Source organism: Pinus tabuliformis, chromosome 2_2, assembly GCF_031772625.1.
Source record: "Pinus tabuliformis cultivar Carrire ecotype Pingquan chromosome 2_2, CPIR1, whole genome shotgun sequence".
In the NCBI taxonomy this organism is placed as follows: Eukaryota; Viridiplantae; Streptophyta; class Pinopsida; order Pinales; family Pinaceae; genus Pinus; species Pinus tabuliformis.
Window position 1 is genome coordinate 519,242,653 of NC_142300.1, and position 16,916 is coordinate 519,259,568.

General features: G+C 38.5%; 2 pseudogenes; both read left to right on the forward strand.

Moving 5' to 3' along the window:
- Positions 1–2,062: 2,062 nt before the first annotated feature.
- Positions 2,063–2,849, forward strand: LOC149193625 (SUMO-activating enzyme subunit 1B-1 pseudogene; annotated as a pseudogene).
- Positions 2,850–8,258: 5,409 nt separating this feature from the next.
- On the forward strand, positions 8,259–12,825 carry LOC149193626 (SUMO-activating enzyme subunit 1B-1 pseudogene; annotated as a pseudogene).
- Positions 12,826–16,916: the final 4,091 nt, after the last annotated feature.

The following is a 16,916-nucleotide window of genomic DNA, read 5'->3' on the forward strand; positions in this document are numbered from 1 at the left end:
AACAGCTTCGTGAGATGTACAGCCAAGCATGTGAAGAAACAGTCAGCACACAAAATGCCATAGAGATTGCACATTCAGAGAATGGAAGAGCTAAAGAAAGTGGAAGCAACCAAGGAAAGAGAGGAATTTGTAGGCGTAATAGATGCAAAAGAGAAAGCAAGGCATGATGTAGACATGAAGGAGCTCCAAAATTTCTATTCCCAAGATGCAATATCCAGACAAGGTTAGATACCACCAATCGGAATATAGAACTTTCCCCGGCTTTAAAGGACTATGGTTCATTGACTTCTGTTGATCTAAGTTTTAGCTTTGGAAGAAATACACTCTCCAATGGTCCATGTGGAACCTATTTATTAAGTAAATTATTCGATTGTAGATTGAAGCCTAGGTTTATTTCATTTCAAGAGATTCAAAGACACACCCACAATCAACATCTTGTTAGGCACTTTAGTTCAAAAGGCAATGGCCGAAATAGCAATGAGGAGAAACATGTTCCTGTAAACAATGGCAGGGAACCAGATAAAAATAAGAGAGAGGTTATTGCTGATTCTGTTGGCAAAACACAAATCGAGAAATATGAATTGACTAGTCCTGGATCAAATGATCATGCTCATTTAGGGAAACAAGATTAGCAGGAATGGCTTCAGAATGAGAGACTTTTTTTCAAACCAAGAAACGGGAGTCACCCTTTCTATCCAAGAAGTCAAGGTTTCAGAAGGAAATTTTGCGCAGATTGGTGCCCTGGCAGAATATCAATGTGTCATGGGAAATGTTTCCCTACTTCTTGGAGGGACATATTAAAAATACTTTAAAGGAATGTGCAATGGCCCATTTGAAACGTCACAAATTTGTTGCTCATTATGGTTCACATTTGAGTTCTTCAAGCTGCAAGATCTTGTTATCGAGAGAGATTAGTGAAGGCTCTTACACATCATTTCTTGATAGTAGTGTCCTTGCACCCCATGATTTTGGTGAAGAAGGTGTATCGAAAGCTAAGACTGATGATGAAAATGAAACTGGGGAAGAATGTTCATCAAAGTCAGAGGTAGATGATGAGAATGATGCAAGCAATGAAGAAGATTGGGCAAGCAGTGAAGGGAAAGAAGATGGTAGCGATCTAGATGACAAGGATCCAAAATGTATTGCCGCAACTCTGAGGAAACTTGCTCCTTATGGATTGGAACGTTTTGAAAAGCTAGTTTCAGGTGAGGATTGTGAAGATGAAAAATTTTCTTCGAAACAAAATGACGATACAAAGCCGTCGCAGCAATCAAAATGTGCTTTTAAGAAAGGTGATCAAGTAAAATATGTTGGAGTGCATGAACATGGCACAGAGAAGAATAAGGTAATTTTGGGGAGGATACCTACGCAGCTTGGTCCAACCAATGCCTATGCTTACATCAATGGAAGGTATTTGAGTACAAGTCAACATCAAGATGTGTCAGTACCCCAATGAGCTTCTACTATAACATTTTTTTGAGACAGAGTGTAAAATCATGCTTGGAATCGTAAATGAAAGGATAAATTTCCAAGTCTCTCCTGGACAACCATGTGGTCCATATTCGAGTGAAGGAGAAGTCATAACATTAACAGGAAATAGTCAAGAGGCTATTGAATAGATAAATTAAAAAAGAAAAGATTCATTGGGGGATACTGGAAGACTCTTTGGAAGAGAGACTTGAGAAGGAAATTTTAGTTGCAAAGGCTGATAAAACTAAAGCCGAAGCCAAAGAAGGAGATGGAATCCAAGGATGAGAGCTGAAGGCCCAACTCAGTTTCCCTGCATCCATAACACACAAAAAATTGAGTCAAGCTAACCGAAGGAGGTAGCGCTACGCGTAGCTCTGTGGTGTTGTGCTTCTGGAAGTGTGGCGCTGTGCTTAGAGCCAAGCGCTGCGCGTAGGGCCATTCTTAAAAAACAAAGTTCTGCAGGTGCCTATCATTGAGCAGAAGGCCCTTACCTGACCAAAAAGACAGCTAGATTCCTTAGGACATGAGGAAATCGACGTTGCTACATTTGTTGATTGGGGTTAAAATACGATAACCGGTTGTTGCCTTCAACATGGATGGAGAGGTATTGAATGACCAGGAAACTGCTATCTATGATTGTCAAATCCATGTCTGGGGTGTTGATGCACAAAGTAAATTAAGAAAATCTCGAGTTTTGGTTATTGGAGTGACTGGAATTGTTGCAGAGCTATGCAAGAAAATAGTTTTGGCAGGTATTGGTAATTTGACGTTGATGGATGATAGTTCAGTTACAACAGAAACTTCATCAGCAAATTTTTTGTTGATTCTTGCTAAGGTATCCAATCATAAGGGAAAATCAATTGCTAAAGTCTGTCAGGAATCATTAATAGATTTCAATTCTATGGTCCATGTCTCTGTTGAAAAAAGACAGTGTGAAAGATCTATCTACTAATTTTCTCGACAATTTTGATGTTGTTGTTCTTGGGCACACCTCAGTTATTGTGAAAAAATAAGGTTAATGAGACGTGCCGCAAAAGGCCACAAATAATTGCATTTTATTTAGTAGATTGTAGAGGTAGTTGTGGAGAAATATTTGTTGAATTGTAAAACCACATATACACTCAGGAAAATAGGAAGACGTTGTTGCTTCTCAAATTTGCTTTCCAAGCTTAGAGGAGTCTGTGTTAGTTCGCTAGAGCAGTCTTCCTAGAAATACAACTAAGCTCTATTGTGCTCTAAAAATTATAGAAGAGTTTGAGCAAGCTGAGGGTCGACAACCAGGTCATGTCTCATCTGCAGATTTGGAATCTGTGATGAGCCTCTAGAAGAAAACATCAAGGCAATGTCATGTAAAGATTTGTGTCATCATTATATGCTAAGAGCATGGTAATGGTATTGAAAAGGCACGTGGTTGCATTCAAGAAATGTATACCTCTATAGTATATAAGCTTAGCAGCAGGTGGTCACCAGTACAAATGGTAGTCAGATAGCATCCAAGAAGGGAGAAGAAAAGCAAGTCGATCTAACAACTCCAATATTTGTGCAGGCAGGTGCAAGGTGGCAGTCAAAGGGCAAATTTTGTGGGATTCCACCCTTGAAGGAAGAAAATCTTAACCAAAATTCACTAATTTTGGTTTTCAAAACAACTCTATTTGTCATAGGTAATGAGAGTTTTATTGAATATTGTTTAGTTTTAATATTGTTTTATGATAGGATTTTCTTATTAATTGTATTTTTTGTTTTATTTTTTATTTCCTATGTTGAGGAAATTTAAAATGATTTTGTAATATTATAAATAGGACTATTTTTAAGGTGTAGAGGTTCGATTTTGGCAGTAAATAGGCTGCTTGGCATTGTGTAAATTTTTCCTGAATATCATTTTAATAAAGCAGGTTTCTGCCCTTTGGACCTAGGATTCATCACGATGCCTAAATGTCCAGTATGTTTTTTCTCATAAACTCATTTACACATTATGTTTTTCTGCCTTGTTACAACATTATCTAAGAGATGTGTTAGGAATCTGTCCCCTATTATGCTCCTTTCATGATGATTTTGCTGTTAGATGTAATGGTTGTCATAGCAGATTTCATCCTTTGCTAGATGCTTTGTTGAGAAACGTCATGTTTCTCATTCATCTAAATTTGCTGTTGTGGATCCATCCCTTGTCTGATGCTTGTAGGGCAGTGGGCTTTCTCCCCTCTATTCTTCTCACATTTGCAATATTCTATCTGGCTGAACATGGCACTTAATTTGCCCCAAGTTTGCCGGCATAAACTAGCATTGACTCCATAGCCCAATCATCCTTTCTCTTCCTGTTTTGACCCAAAACCTTTCAAACAAATCCCCGCACTCCATAGCTAGCCTAAAACTTCATTTATTACAGCCACATCTTGTTGGTAAAGAGAGAGCCCCCTCTGGTCTGGAAGGGCTAGATGCCAGATCAAAAGCTTGGTCTGTGGTTACCTCAGAGTTGTCATTTCTCAACCATAAGGTTAATTCTAAGTGCTAACATATTGGCGTCGTTGCTAGGGACGAGGTGACAAATCTTCTCCAGGAAAGATCATTCAAGTCGAAGATCTGGTTGCTGACGGTGGAAAACAGTTAAACACATATGAAGGTTGAAATCATCTACCTGACGACTCCATTGTTCAAGATCCGAAGCTTCAAAGTTCAGAGCGACTTCACTGCCAATGAATCTAGAATCCAAATTTCAGAACATTGATGGTAATCACCAATGACAGGGTATGTGGCAAACCCTGTGTGTTGTGAAGCTTTCAAAGAAGTTAGAGACTAGTTAGTAGATATTGAAATAGATGAAGTATTTTTCATTACTGTGCTTCAATGTTTGAGATCTCCGAAGTTTCCTCCTAAAGCTAAAACTGGTTTCTTTGAGTTAGTTGTTGAAAAATTTGAGAAGAAAATTCAGTATTTAAATGATCAGATCCAATCATATGAATTTTGAGATCCCGAAAAGTTCTTGGAAACTCTTCCTCCTTCAAAACAAGAAACAATAGGGCTGCCCGTGGATGTTTGCATTGATAGTTTGCAGTTGGAGGTCTGCGTTGAGGAGTTAGGGCAACAAATAGAGTCTAGTTTCTTTGATCCTATTGTCTCATATATGGAGTATTTTTTCAGTTTGAATGATAAGTCAGATTGTCTTTCACACAGCCAAATTCAATTTGTGCATGGATGGCTATCAACATTTATATTTGTGTCCTAGTTCAAGCACTTCCAAGCAGCATCATTGTCATAGTTGCTTGATTGGTTGGTCTAGAAATACAACATTACTTGATTTATTGTTTTTTCTGCAAAGTAGGGTAGGTTTGTGTATAAATAAGTTGCTCGAGGTAGAATTTTAGTTTTCGGTATTTGTTTATGTACAGGTTGTAGTATGTATATGTTTTTGGATTGGTATGAGTTCTTTTGGGTTTACGGCTGACCGTATTGCCCAATGGATGAGGCACTTGGTCTACGGTGTTCTTGACACCTCCAAGGAGCTTCCATCCCCAATAAGGTTGATGTTAGTTCCAGTCTTCGCAGCCTGTCACCAGGGATCAACATGAGCTCTTACTATGTTTGGTTTTGTTAGATGTTTTGCACATGATCATTAGGGTTAAAACATGTCATTAGTGTGTCCATCAGAAGTAGTTTGGAAAGATCTTTCCAATGGTATATCACACTCCCAAAACTGGCTCCCGAATCAAAAGATACGACCGAATGAATGGTTGACTCAAAGGCCTCTCGTGCAGCAGTTTAGGTATTGAATGATCCAGAGGAAGCTAGGAGATGTCAGTGGCTGGACTGTGATAGAGAAGGAGAGAACATAGCATTTGAAGGTTTGTTACCATGCTGCTAGTTCTCATCTCAACATATGGCGAGCTTGTTTCTCTTGTTTGATTGAAGGAGATATCCTGTGCAGAGGGCACTGTACATTGTTGATAGGGATATTGCTAGTGAAAAGTTTACAACTGCTAGTCTCATGGTCCTAGAGAGGAATTACTTGAAGCTTTATAGATGTTCACTCAATGTTTGCTATCATCCTTACTTTCATCTCTTCCAAGCTTTTCAACTCAAAGAATACTTGACATGTCAAATAAATGAAAAGCTCCTCCTTTGCCAGAGGGTCCAATAGATCTTTTCATTGGGGTCCTTTTTGCAAGTAATCACTTTGTAGAGCACATGGCTGTGATGAAGACATGGATATTTTTGAGCCAACGTTTGTGAGCCAAGCTATCTTCATTCATCTTAACATTCATCCTAACATTATCTTCATGATCATTCCCTGAGTTTATAATATTTGTCAAATAGATTATTTTATAGGGGGTCATGGCCCTGAACGTACTAGAAAGGCTGTCAAAGATTGTTCCAAGTTTTTGTATTGTATATGTTATATCAAAAGTAAAACTCTCTTAAGTGAAATCAGCTGCTTCTTTAGAGTCAAGCAGGGCCAGCAATGAAATTATCTCAAGGACTTGCAATTTTCAAAAAGAGGTATAACCTCTAGTTGGGAAATCAACCACGCTTCTTGATTTTAAAAATATCAAGAGTAAAATGGGAATCAAGATGACTAGTGAGGACAGTGATGAGTGATCTCCATCATTTGATAATTATTTAGGCACATCCTCACTGCCAAACATGTCTATAAAGTCACAACTTGAAAACGAGCTAGAAAAGTTGGAGTTTGAACTGAAACGGCTTCGTGAGATGTACAACCAAGCATGTGAAAAAACAATCAGCACTCAAAATGCCATAGAGATTACACATTTAGAGAATTTAAGAGCTAAATGAAGTGGAAGCAACCAAGGAAAGAGAGGAATTTGTAGGCATAATAGATGCAAAAGAGAAGACAAGGCATGATGTAGACATGAAGGAGCTCCAAAATTTCTATTCCCAAGATGCAATAGCCAGATAGGGTTAGATACCCCCAATCGGGATACAGAACTTTCCCTGGCTTCAAAGGAAGATGGCTCATTTACTTCTGTCGATCCAAGTTTTAGCTTTGGAAGAAATACATTCTCTAGTGGTCCGTGTGGAACCTATTTCTTAAGTAAATTATTTGATTGTGGGTTGAAGCCTAGGTTTATTTCATTTCAAGAGATTCAAAGACACACCCACAATCGACATCTTGTTAGACACTTTAGTTCAAAAGGAAATGGCTGAAATAACAATGAGGTTAAAAATGTTCCTATAAACAATGGCGGGGAACCAGATAAAAATAAGAGAGAGGTTACTACTAATTCTGATGGCAAAACACAAATCGAGAAATATGAAGTAACTAGTCCTGGATCAAATGATCATGCTCGTTTGGGGGAACAAGATCAACGAGAATGGCTTCAGAATGAGAGACTTTTTTTTCAATCCAAGAAATAGGAGTCACCCTTTCTATCCAAGAAGTCAAGGTTTCGGAAGGAAATTTTGCGCAAATTTGTGCCCTGGTAGAATATCAATGTGTCATGGGAAATGTTTCCCTACTTCTTGGAGGGACATATTAAAGATACTTTAAAGGAATGTGCAATGGCCCATTTGAAACATCATAAATTTGCTGCTCATTATGGTTCACGTTTGAGTTCTTCAAGCTGCAGGATCCTATTACAGAGCATACTAGGAACAGAGCTATATCGAGAGAGATTAGTGAAGGCCCTTGCACATCATTTACAAGTGCCATTGTTAATTCTTGACAGTAGTGTCCTTGTGCCCCATGATTTTGGTGAAGAAGGTGCATCGGAAGCTAAGACTGATGATGAAAATGAAACTGGTGAAACTGGGGAAGAATGTTCATCAGAGTCAGAGGTAGATGATGAGAATGATGCAAGCAATGAAGAAGACTGGGCAAGCAGTGAAGCGAAAGAAGATGGTAGCAATGTAGATGACAAGGATCCAAAATCTGTTGCCACAACTCTAAGGAAACTTGCTCCTTATGGATTGGAAGGTTTTGAAAAGAGAGTTTCAGGTGAGGATTGTGAAGATGAAAAATGTTCTTCAAAACAAAATGACAATACAGAGTCATCGCAGCAATCAAAATGTGCTTTTAAGAAAGGTGATCGAATAAAATATGTTGGAGTGCATGAACATGGCACAGAGAAGAATAGGGTAATTTTGGGGAAGATACCTACGCGGCTTGGTCCAACCAATGCTTACACTTACATCAATGGAAGGTCTTTGAGTAGAAGTCAACATCAAGATGTGTCAGTACCCCAATGAGCTTCTGCTACAATATTTGTTTAAGACAGAGTGTAAAATCATGCTTGGAATCATCAATGAAAGGATAAATTTCCAAGTCTCTCCTGGACAACCATGTGGTCCATATTCGAGTGAAGGAGAAGTCATAAAATTAACAGGAAATAGTCAAGAGGCTGTTGAACAGATAAGTTAAAAAAGAAAATATTCATTGGGGGATAGTGGAAGACTCTCTGGAAGAGAGACTTGAGAAGGAAATTTTAGTTGCAAAGGTTGATAAAGCTGAAGCCGAAGCCAAAGAAGGAGATGGAATCTAAGGATGAGAGCTGAAGGCCCAACTCAGTGTCCCTGCATCCATAACACACAAAAAATCAAGTCAAGCTAACTGAAGGAGGTAGCACTGCACATAGCTATGTGGCATTGCGCTTCTGGAAGTGTGGTGCTACACGTAGGGACATTCTAAAAAAACAAAGTTCTACAAATGCCCATCATTAGGCAAAAGGCCCTTACCTGACCAAAAAGACAGCCAGATTCCTTGGGACAAGAGGAAATCGACGTTACTACATTTGCTGATTGGGGTTAAAATGCAATAAGCGGTTGCTTCCTTCAACATGGATGGAGAGGTATTGAATGACCAGGAAACTGTTGTCTATGATCGTCAAATCCATGTCTGGGGTGTTGATGCACAAAGTAGATTAAGAAAATCTCATGTTTTGGTTATTGGAATGACTGGAATGGTTGCAAAGCTATGCAAGAAAATAGTTTTGGCAGGTATTGGTAATTTGACGTTGATGGATGATAGTCCAGTTACAGCAGAAACTTCATCAGCAATTTTTTTTTTATTCTTGCTGAGGTATCCAATCACAAGGGAAAATCAATTGCTAAAGTTTGTTGGGATTCATTAAGAGATTTCAATTCTATGGTCCATGTCTCTGTTCAAAAAAGGTAGTGTGAAAGATCTATCTGGTAATTTTCTCGACAATTTTGATGTTGTTGTTCTTCGGTGCACCTCAGTTATTGTGAACAAGTAGGTTAATGAGATGTGCCACAAAAGGCCATAAATAATTGCATTTTATTCAATAGATTGTAGAGGTATTTGTAGAGAAATATTTGTTGAATTGTAAAACCACATATACACTTAGGAAAACAGGAAGATGCTATTGCTTCTTAGATTTTCTTTCCAAACTTAGATGATTCTGTGTTACTTCACTGGAGTAGTCTTCCTAGAAAGACAACTAAGCTCTATTGTGCTTTAAAAATTATAGAAGAGTTTGAGCAAGCTGAGGGTCGACAACCAGGTCAAGTCTCATCTACAAATTTGGAATCTGTGCTGAGCCTCCAGAAGAAAACATCAAGGAAATGTCATGTAAATATTTGTGTCATCATTATATGCTAAGAGCATGGTAATGGTATTGAAAAGGCATGTAGTTGCATTCAAGCAGTGTAGACCTCTATAGTACATAAGCTTAGCAGTAGGTGGTCACCAGTACAAATGGTAGTCAGAGAGCATCCAAGAAGGGAGAAGAAAAGTAGGTCGATCTAACAACTCCAAAATTGGGTGGCTTTTGTTGGATTCCACCCTTAAAGGAAGCAAATCTTGACCAAAATTCACTAATTTTGGTTTTCAAAACAACTTTTATTGCCATAGTTCACAAGATTTTTATTGAATATTGTTTAGTTTTAATATTGTTTTATGATAGGATTTTATTATTAATTGTATATTTTATTTTATCTTTTATTTCCTATGTTGAGGAAATTTAAAATTATTTTTTAATATTATAAATATGATTAGTTTTAAGATGTAGAGGTTCGATTTTGGAGCAGAGAGGCTACTTGGCATTGTGTAAATTTTTCCTTAATATCATGTTAATAAATCAGTTTTCTACCCTTTTGGACTTGGGATTCATCACGATGCTTAAATGTCCAGTATGTTTTTTCTCATAAATTCATTTACACATTATGTTTTTCTGCCTTGTTACAGCATTATCTAAGAGATGTGTTAGGAATCCATCCCCTATGATGCTCCTTTCATGATGATTTTGCTATTAGATGTAATGGTTGTCATAGCAAAATTCATCCTTTGCTAGATGCTTTGTTGAGCAACCTCGTGTTTCTCATTCATCTAAAATTGTTGTTGCGGATCCATCCCTTGTTTGATGCCTACAGGGCAGCGGGATTTCTCCCCTCTATTCTTCTCATATTTGCAATCTCCTATCTAGCTGAACATGGCACTTAATTTTCCCCAAGTTTGCCGGAAGAAACTAACATTGACTCCATAGCCCAATCATCCTTTCTCTTGTTGTTTCAACCCAAAACCTTTCAAAAAAATCCTCGCACTCCATAGCTAGCCTAAAATTTCATTTATTGAAGCCACATCTTGTTGGAAAAGAGAGAACCCTCTCTGTTCTGGCAAGGCTAGATGCCAAATCGAAGCTTGGTCTGTGGTTACCTCAGAGTTGCCTTTTCTTAGCCTTAAGGTTAATTTTCAGTGCTAACAGATCCTGTCCCTAAATCTCACCAAACCATCTACTCTGAGATAATAATATGCATCCTGATCACCTATACTTGTACCTATACCTATATCTATACAAGCACATGTACTCTGTTGTAACCTATGCATAATATCCATATACCTACCATCTCGATGTCCTGCCTACAAGATCATATCTTGTAAATATGTCCCATAAGAGCACATAGCTAGTATATGATTCAACACTATTGCTAAATGCTCGGCATGCTCTTATCCATTCTTGGAGTATATCAAGATGTCATTAATGAATACAATAACAAACTTATCCAAACAAGGACACAACACATTATTCATCAAGCAAATAAATCTAGCCAGGTAATTAGTCAAACTGAATGGAACTACAACAAACTCATAATTTCATACTTGGTCCTAGGGTAGTACTGTAGATATCCTCTTACTTGAAGTGTACCTGACTATATCCTGATATCAGCTCGATCTTAGAGAACATTGCTTCCCCGTTCAACTAATAAACAAATAATCAATACTCGGCAATGGGCACTTGTTCTTGATTCTCACCTTGTTCACCTATCTATAATCGATACACAATATGAGAGTGACATCTTTCTTCTCTACGAACAACACTGGTGCACCACAAGGTGATACACTTGGCCTAATGTATCCCTTGTCAAGCATCTCCTTTAACTATAATTTCAACTCTACTAACTCTAGGGTACTCATCCTGTAAGGTGCCTTCAATGTTGGTGCTAGCCTTAGAACCAACTCAATAGAGAGATCTACTTCCCTGTGAGGAATTAACTCTAGAATCTCTGCTGGAAACACATCCTGATACTGTTGCGATACAGGGTACTTGTTGAATATTATTGCATCCTCAATATCTTTACCCTTGTCACTAGATATATTCACTACAAACATCACACAACCTTTTCAGTAGCTATGCTTAGCCTGCATAATGGTAACCATCCTCACTGATGTAGGTTTCTTATTTCCTTAAAAAATTCTCTTTTCCTCATTATCATCCAAGCAGTCAATGCCCTGATTGAAGAAATCCACTTCGGTCCTATGAAGGTACAACCAATCCCTACCCAAAAGAATGTTATACAATACCAGTGCAAGTACATTCAAATGTGTCGTTGTAGGCATACCATTTAACTCAAACACTTAAACTCTTACCCAATGGTGAACTCTCTTATTGTACCTGAAATGAATTGTACCAACCAAGATTTTACATGCACTTCTTTTCTCAAACCACACTTTTCCACCAGGTCAGGATTAACATAACTATAATTAATATTGAGGTTCAATCAAAATAGAAACAACTTGATCACACATCTTACTATCCATCTCTCTGATATATGCATGATGATCTACATGCCTATTGTCCACAACTGCATAAATTCGAGGAATGACATGACTAACATCCATAATTGTATGTGCCTCCTGAGCACTATAGATCTGGGCTCTACCACCTTGATACTGCAAATAATCCCTCTTATGATGATCCTTACTACATATCCAACACTATAACAATGCTCTACCATCACCTCTAATTTTCTACTCTCCATGTCCCTTCTAAACTGTATTAAACTTCTTGTAAGGGACCACATTTTCTTTCTCACCTGCATTTGAGGTCTTCGCCGCTTTGGTGGCCATTTTCCTTTAACTTTCTCATTTCCTTTCAAGTCATACTTAGGCTCAACTTTGCACTTCAACTACTCATAATAATGTTTGAGCTTTCATATGGCCTCCTCCAATGATATAGGCTCATCGAACTCAATCTGGTCTCTGTATGCTACTAGCAATCCACTGATGAATCTCTGAACCTTGGCCTTCTCCTCCTTGAGGTAAGACACATATCTCAAAAACTCCAAGAACATGCTAGTATACTCATTATCTATCATGTAACCCATCTGCAACTCATAAACTCCTTAGCTCTGTCATCATAGTACCTTTCTGACAAATACTTCTTCTTGAAGATCCTCTCAAACTCATTCAAAATCAATTCATCCTCCTGAATACCTTTAACATTCATCACATCCTCCCAACAGATATCTTCTTTCCCTTTAAGACTAAAAGTGGCTATCTTTGCTTTCATGTTCTCTATATAATCATGCAACCTGAAGAACTTCATCATACAAATTTGTCCTTGAATTAAATTGTGAATTAAAATCGAAATTAGTCTTAACAACTACTTGGAAATAAGTTAGAAGTCTTTCTGAAGTCATGCAAGAGTTATCCCTTAAATTAAGGAGATAATATTGAGTTATATTTGAGTTGTAATTATTTAACTCAATTTAGTCAATTAAGTCTAGTTAAATTAGTTCCAAACTGTTTGAGGAACTAATGGTGAGTTAACAGTTAGTTGACGCATGCATGAACTCAACTAGTGTACTCCAATTAACTCAATATTCCCTCATCAGAAACTCATGCATGTCTATTCTGAGAAAGACCCAGTTGAGCTAAATGTCAATGATGGTGTACTATTAGTTGCATGTGTTTTCCTATAAAGAAAACTCATGCATGTAGAAGGAATAATTCCTGGAGGATTGCACAATTTTGACAGTGTGTGAGAGCAGTTTTCCACTTGGTGAGGTGAAGATCAGCCACTAGGAACAATACAAGGAAATAGGAACTTGGAGGGTAGAGAGGAAGGCTTGAGAGAAGCCAGGATTGCCTGTAAGCATCTGTGAGGATTGTATCGAGAGCTGGCTAGCTGTGAGAGCTAAGGCTTTGTATAATTCCTATGTATTTCCACCTTGTATGATAATACAGATAGTGGAGTTTTTAGATAAGGCTTTCCCCAAAGTATTCTCATGTGTATTGTGCATTGATTCTTCTTCTTATGATTATATGTGTTCAACTCGATCTTTAAGCTTCCGAAAATTGATAGTAGAAGTAGGTTATAGTATTCAGCTTTGGTTATATTGCATTATCAGGTTAACCTACAACCAAATTTTCTATGTGGTCTCAGAGGAGTGAGATTTGTAGAGAATTTATACATGGTATAAGAGCTATGAACAATATACTGAGAAGATAATTCAAAAATTGAAGTTCAGGGTTGTAGGTGCAAATCGAATTCTTATCATACTTCAAAGTTGGCCAATGGAATCCTATGGCTTGAGACCCAAGTATGCCTTGGAAGGTAGGTCGAATTACATAGCATGGAAAGATAGAATGGAGGATGTATTAGAAGACAATGGCTTGAAAGATTTCATTGATCAAGAAATCCCAAAGCCAACTTCAACTAATGCACAAGAGTTGGCTGAGTGGAAGAAGTGTGTGGCAAGGGCAAGACGGATCATCCTTGAGAGAGTTCGAGACCATATTTTCTCGAGTCTCGATGGGAAGGATACTCCATTTTCAATGTGGAAGACATTGAAGGATCTCTACCAGAATAGTAGCGACCAGAGGAAATTGGTGCTCAAGGATAAGCTTCGAAGAATCAAGATGGAGAAGGGTGATACTATTTCCACATATCTGAACAAGCTCACAACTTGCAAAGATGAGCTTGGAAGTGTTGGAATAACTACTGCCGATGATGATATGGTGAGCCTTGCTCTCCTTGGCCTTCCAAAGACCTGGAACAGCTACCAGGACTCTGTGAATGGAAGGGAGAAACTGTCGGATATCATGCAGGAGGAGGTTACGAGGAGCACACGAGATGGTTCTTCATCCAAGAATTATGATGAAGACAATATGGCCTTAGCAAGTAAGGCAAGGAAATGGAATGGGAAGGCTTTCCATTCCAAATTAAATTCTTCTCATGGAGGGAAGAAGGGTGACAAGTCTAAATTAAGATGCTTTAATTGTCACGATATGGAACATTATGCGACTAATTTCCCATCGAGAAAGTCCAAGAATGGATCCTTGGAAGGTGAGGCATTAGCCTCTCAGTTCGAAATGGACTTTACCCTCATTGCATGCATGGTGTCATCGATGATGGGTTGTGTCTGGTATATTGACAGTTGAGCCTCATTCCACATGACCTGTGATAAAAGTTTATTTAGTACCTTGGAGGAGAAAGACCTCAAGATGCACATAGATATGGGTAATGATGCAAGGCATAGTGTTTCAGGAGTGGGCACGGTTTCTTTTCAGAGGGAGCATGGAGCTCCTCTCACCTTGATAGATGTGAAATATGTGCCTGGACTGAAGAAGAGCTTGGTATTGGTCGCAAATTTGGAGGACAAAGGCTATGATGTTGTCTTCAGTAAAGGAAAGGTGTTCCTAAGACACATAGCCACGGGTCAGACCAAAAGGATAGGGATTCGGGTGAAGAATCTCTACAAACTAGAGGTAGATGATTGTGCAGCATTGAGTATAAAAGAAGAATTGGTTCAAAGCCAAGACATTGGCGAGTTGTGGCACAGGAGGTTGGGCCATTTGCATCATGGGGCTTTGAAGATAATGCAACATATATCTACAGGACTTCCCAAAGGAAAACTTGAGCAAGTTGACACATGCAAAGGTTGTACCTTGGGAAAGTACACCAAGTCTTCCTTTCATGATCAAGACAGTCCAGCAGAGGCTATCTTAAAGCGAGTTCATAGTGATGTGTGTGGACCATTCTCAATGGCATCCATATCGAAGCAAAGGTATTATTTGATTTTCACTGATGATTATTCTCGTAAATGATGGATTTATTTCATGCAAAAGAAGGACCAAGCCTTCACAAAGTTTTGTGAGTTCAAAGCTTTAGTTGAGAAGGATTCAGGGAGGAAGATCAAGGCCTTGAGAAGTGACAATGGTGGAGAATATGTCTCTCAAGAGTTTAAGGACTTCTATGGAGTGGAAGGAATTAAACAAGAGTTGACGGCACCTCATAACCCACAGCAAAATGGGGTGGCCGAGAGGAAGAACAGAACTATTGTAGCGACAGCACAGAAAATGTTGCATTACCAAAGCCTACCACTTCACTTGTGGGTTGAGGCATGCAACACAGCAGTCTATTTGTACAATAGAATCTCACATCGCATACTTGGGATGAAGACACCAAAGGAAGCTTTCTTCGGTAAGAGACCAGATGTGGGTCACTTCAAGATCTTTTACTCATGATTATATTGCCATGTGACAAATGATGCATGGAAGAAGCTTGAGCTAATAACAGAGTTGAGGATACTTTTGGGGTACACTGATACAACTCACAACTATCAGGTATACTTGCCTACCAGTGGGAGGATGGTGGTTCGCAAGGATCTCAAGTTTGATGAGCAGAAGTCCATGCGAGTTTCCCTTGAGAAGGTGCTCCAGCTATATGCTATGGAGGAACTATTGGTTCCTAAGAAGGAGGAGACTCAGGTTGATGTGGAGTAGCCGCATGCGGAGATTCTAGGAGTGAAGACATCCACTCAAGCAAAGTCTTCTAGAGATGTACAGAAGCGCACCAGAGAAGCTGACATGTTGTTGAAGGATGTGAGAGAGAATGTGCGAGCACCATCTTCTTAGTGCAGATAGAGGAGGTCACCTAACAGGTACACTAGATACATGGCCCTTGTTGGGGAATGTGTTGAGACCGAGCCATCTTCCTTTGAGGAAGCAATGCAGCAGTCGATTTGGGTTGATGTTATAGTGGAGGAGTATGACTCCATAGTTTGTAACAGTGTTTGGGATGTGGTTTTGAGACCAGAGAACAAGTTAGTTGTGAGTTCTCGTTGGCTTTACAAGGTAAAGAAAGCTGCTAATGGTAGTGTCGAGAAGCATATGGCAAGATTTTTTGCCCGTGGCTTTTCACAAATCGAGGAGGATCATGTTGCTGCAATGTATATTTCGACAGAGGAGCAAGATGCTAACATTTTGACAAAGGCATTGTCAAATGTAAATTGAAGTTCCATAGAGATAGGATCAGGGTGGCAGATAATCCCTTTCTTGTTGAGAGGGAGTGTTGAAAGGTGGAAACAAGAATATTCCAATTTAATTTGTCCTTGGATTAAATTATGAATTAAAATCGAATTTAGTCTTAACAGCTACCTGGAAATAATTAATTAATTTGTTTCAAATTAATTAGTTGGAGAAATTCAAGTTAGAAGTATTTCTGAAGTCATGAAAGAGTTATCCCTTAAATTAAAGAGATAAGATTGAGTTATATTTGAGTTGTAATTAGTTAACTCAATTTACTGAGTTAAGTCTAGTTAAATTAGTTCCAAACTGTTTGAGGAACTAATGGTGAGTTAAAAGTCAGTTGATGCATGCATGCACTCAACTAATGTACTCCCATTAACTAAAGATTCCCTCATCAGAAACTCATGCATGTCTATTCTGAGAAATACCCAGTTGAGCTAAATGTCAAGGACAATGTACTATCAGTTGCATGTTTTTTCCTATAAAGAAAACTCATGCACGTAGAAGGAATAATTCCTGGAGGATTACGCAGTTCTGACAGTGTGTGAGAGCAGTGTTCCACTTGGTGAGGTGAAGATCATCCACTAGGAATAGTGCAAGGAAATAGAAGCTTGGAGGGAAGAGAGGAAGGCTTGAGAGAATCCAGGATTGCCTGTGAACATCTGTGAGGATTGTACTAAGAGTTGGCTAGCTGTGAGAGCTAATTCTTTATATTCCTATGTATTTCCATCTTGTATGATAATACAGATAGTGGAGTTTTTAGCTGAGGCTTTCCCCAAAGTATCCTCATGTGTATTTTGCATTGATTCTTCTTCTTCTGGTTATATGTGTTTAGCTCGATCTTTAAGCTTCCACAAATTGATAGTAGAAGTAGGTTATAGTATTATGCTTTGGTTATATTGCATTATCGGGTTAACCTACAGTCAAATTTTCTACATGGTCT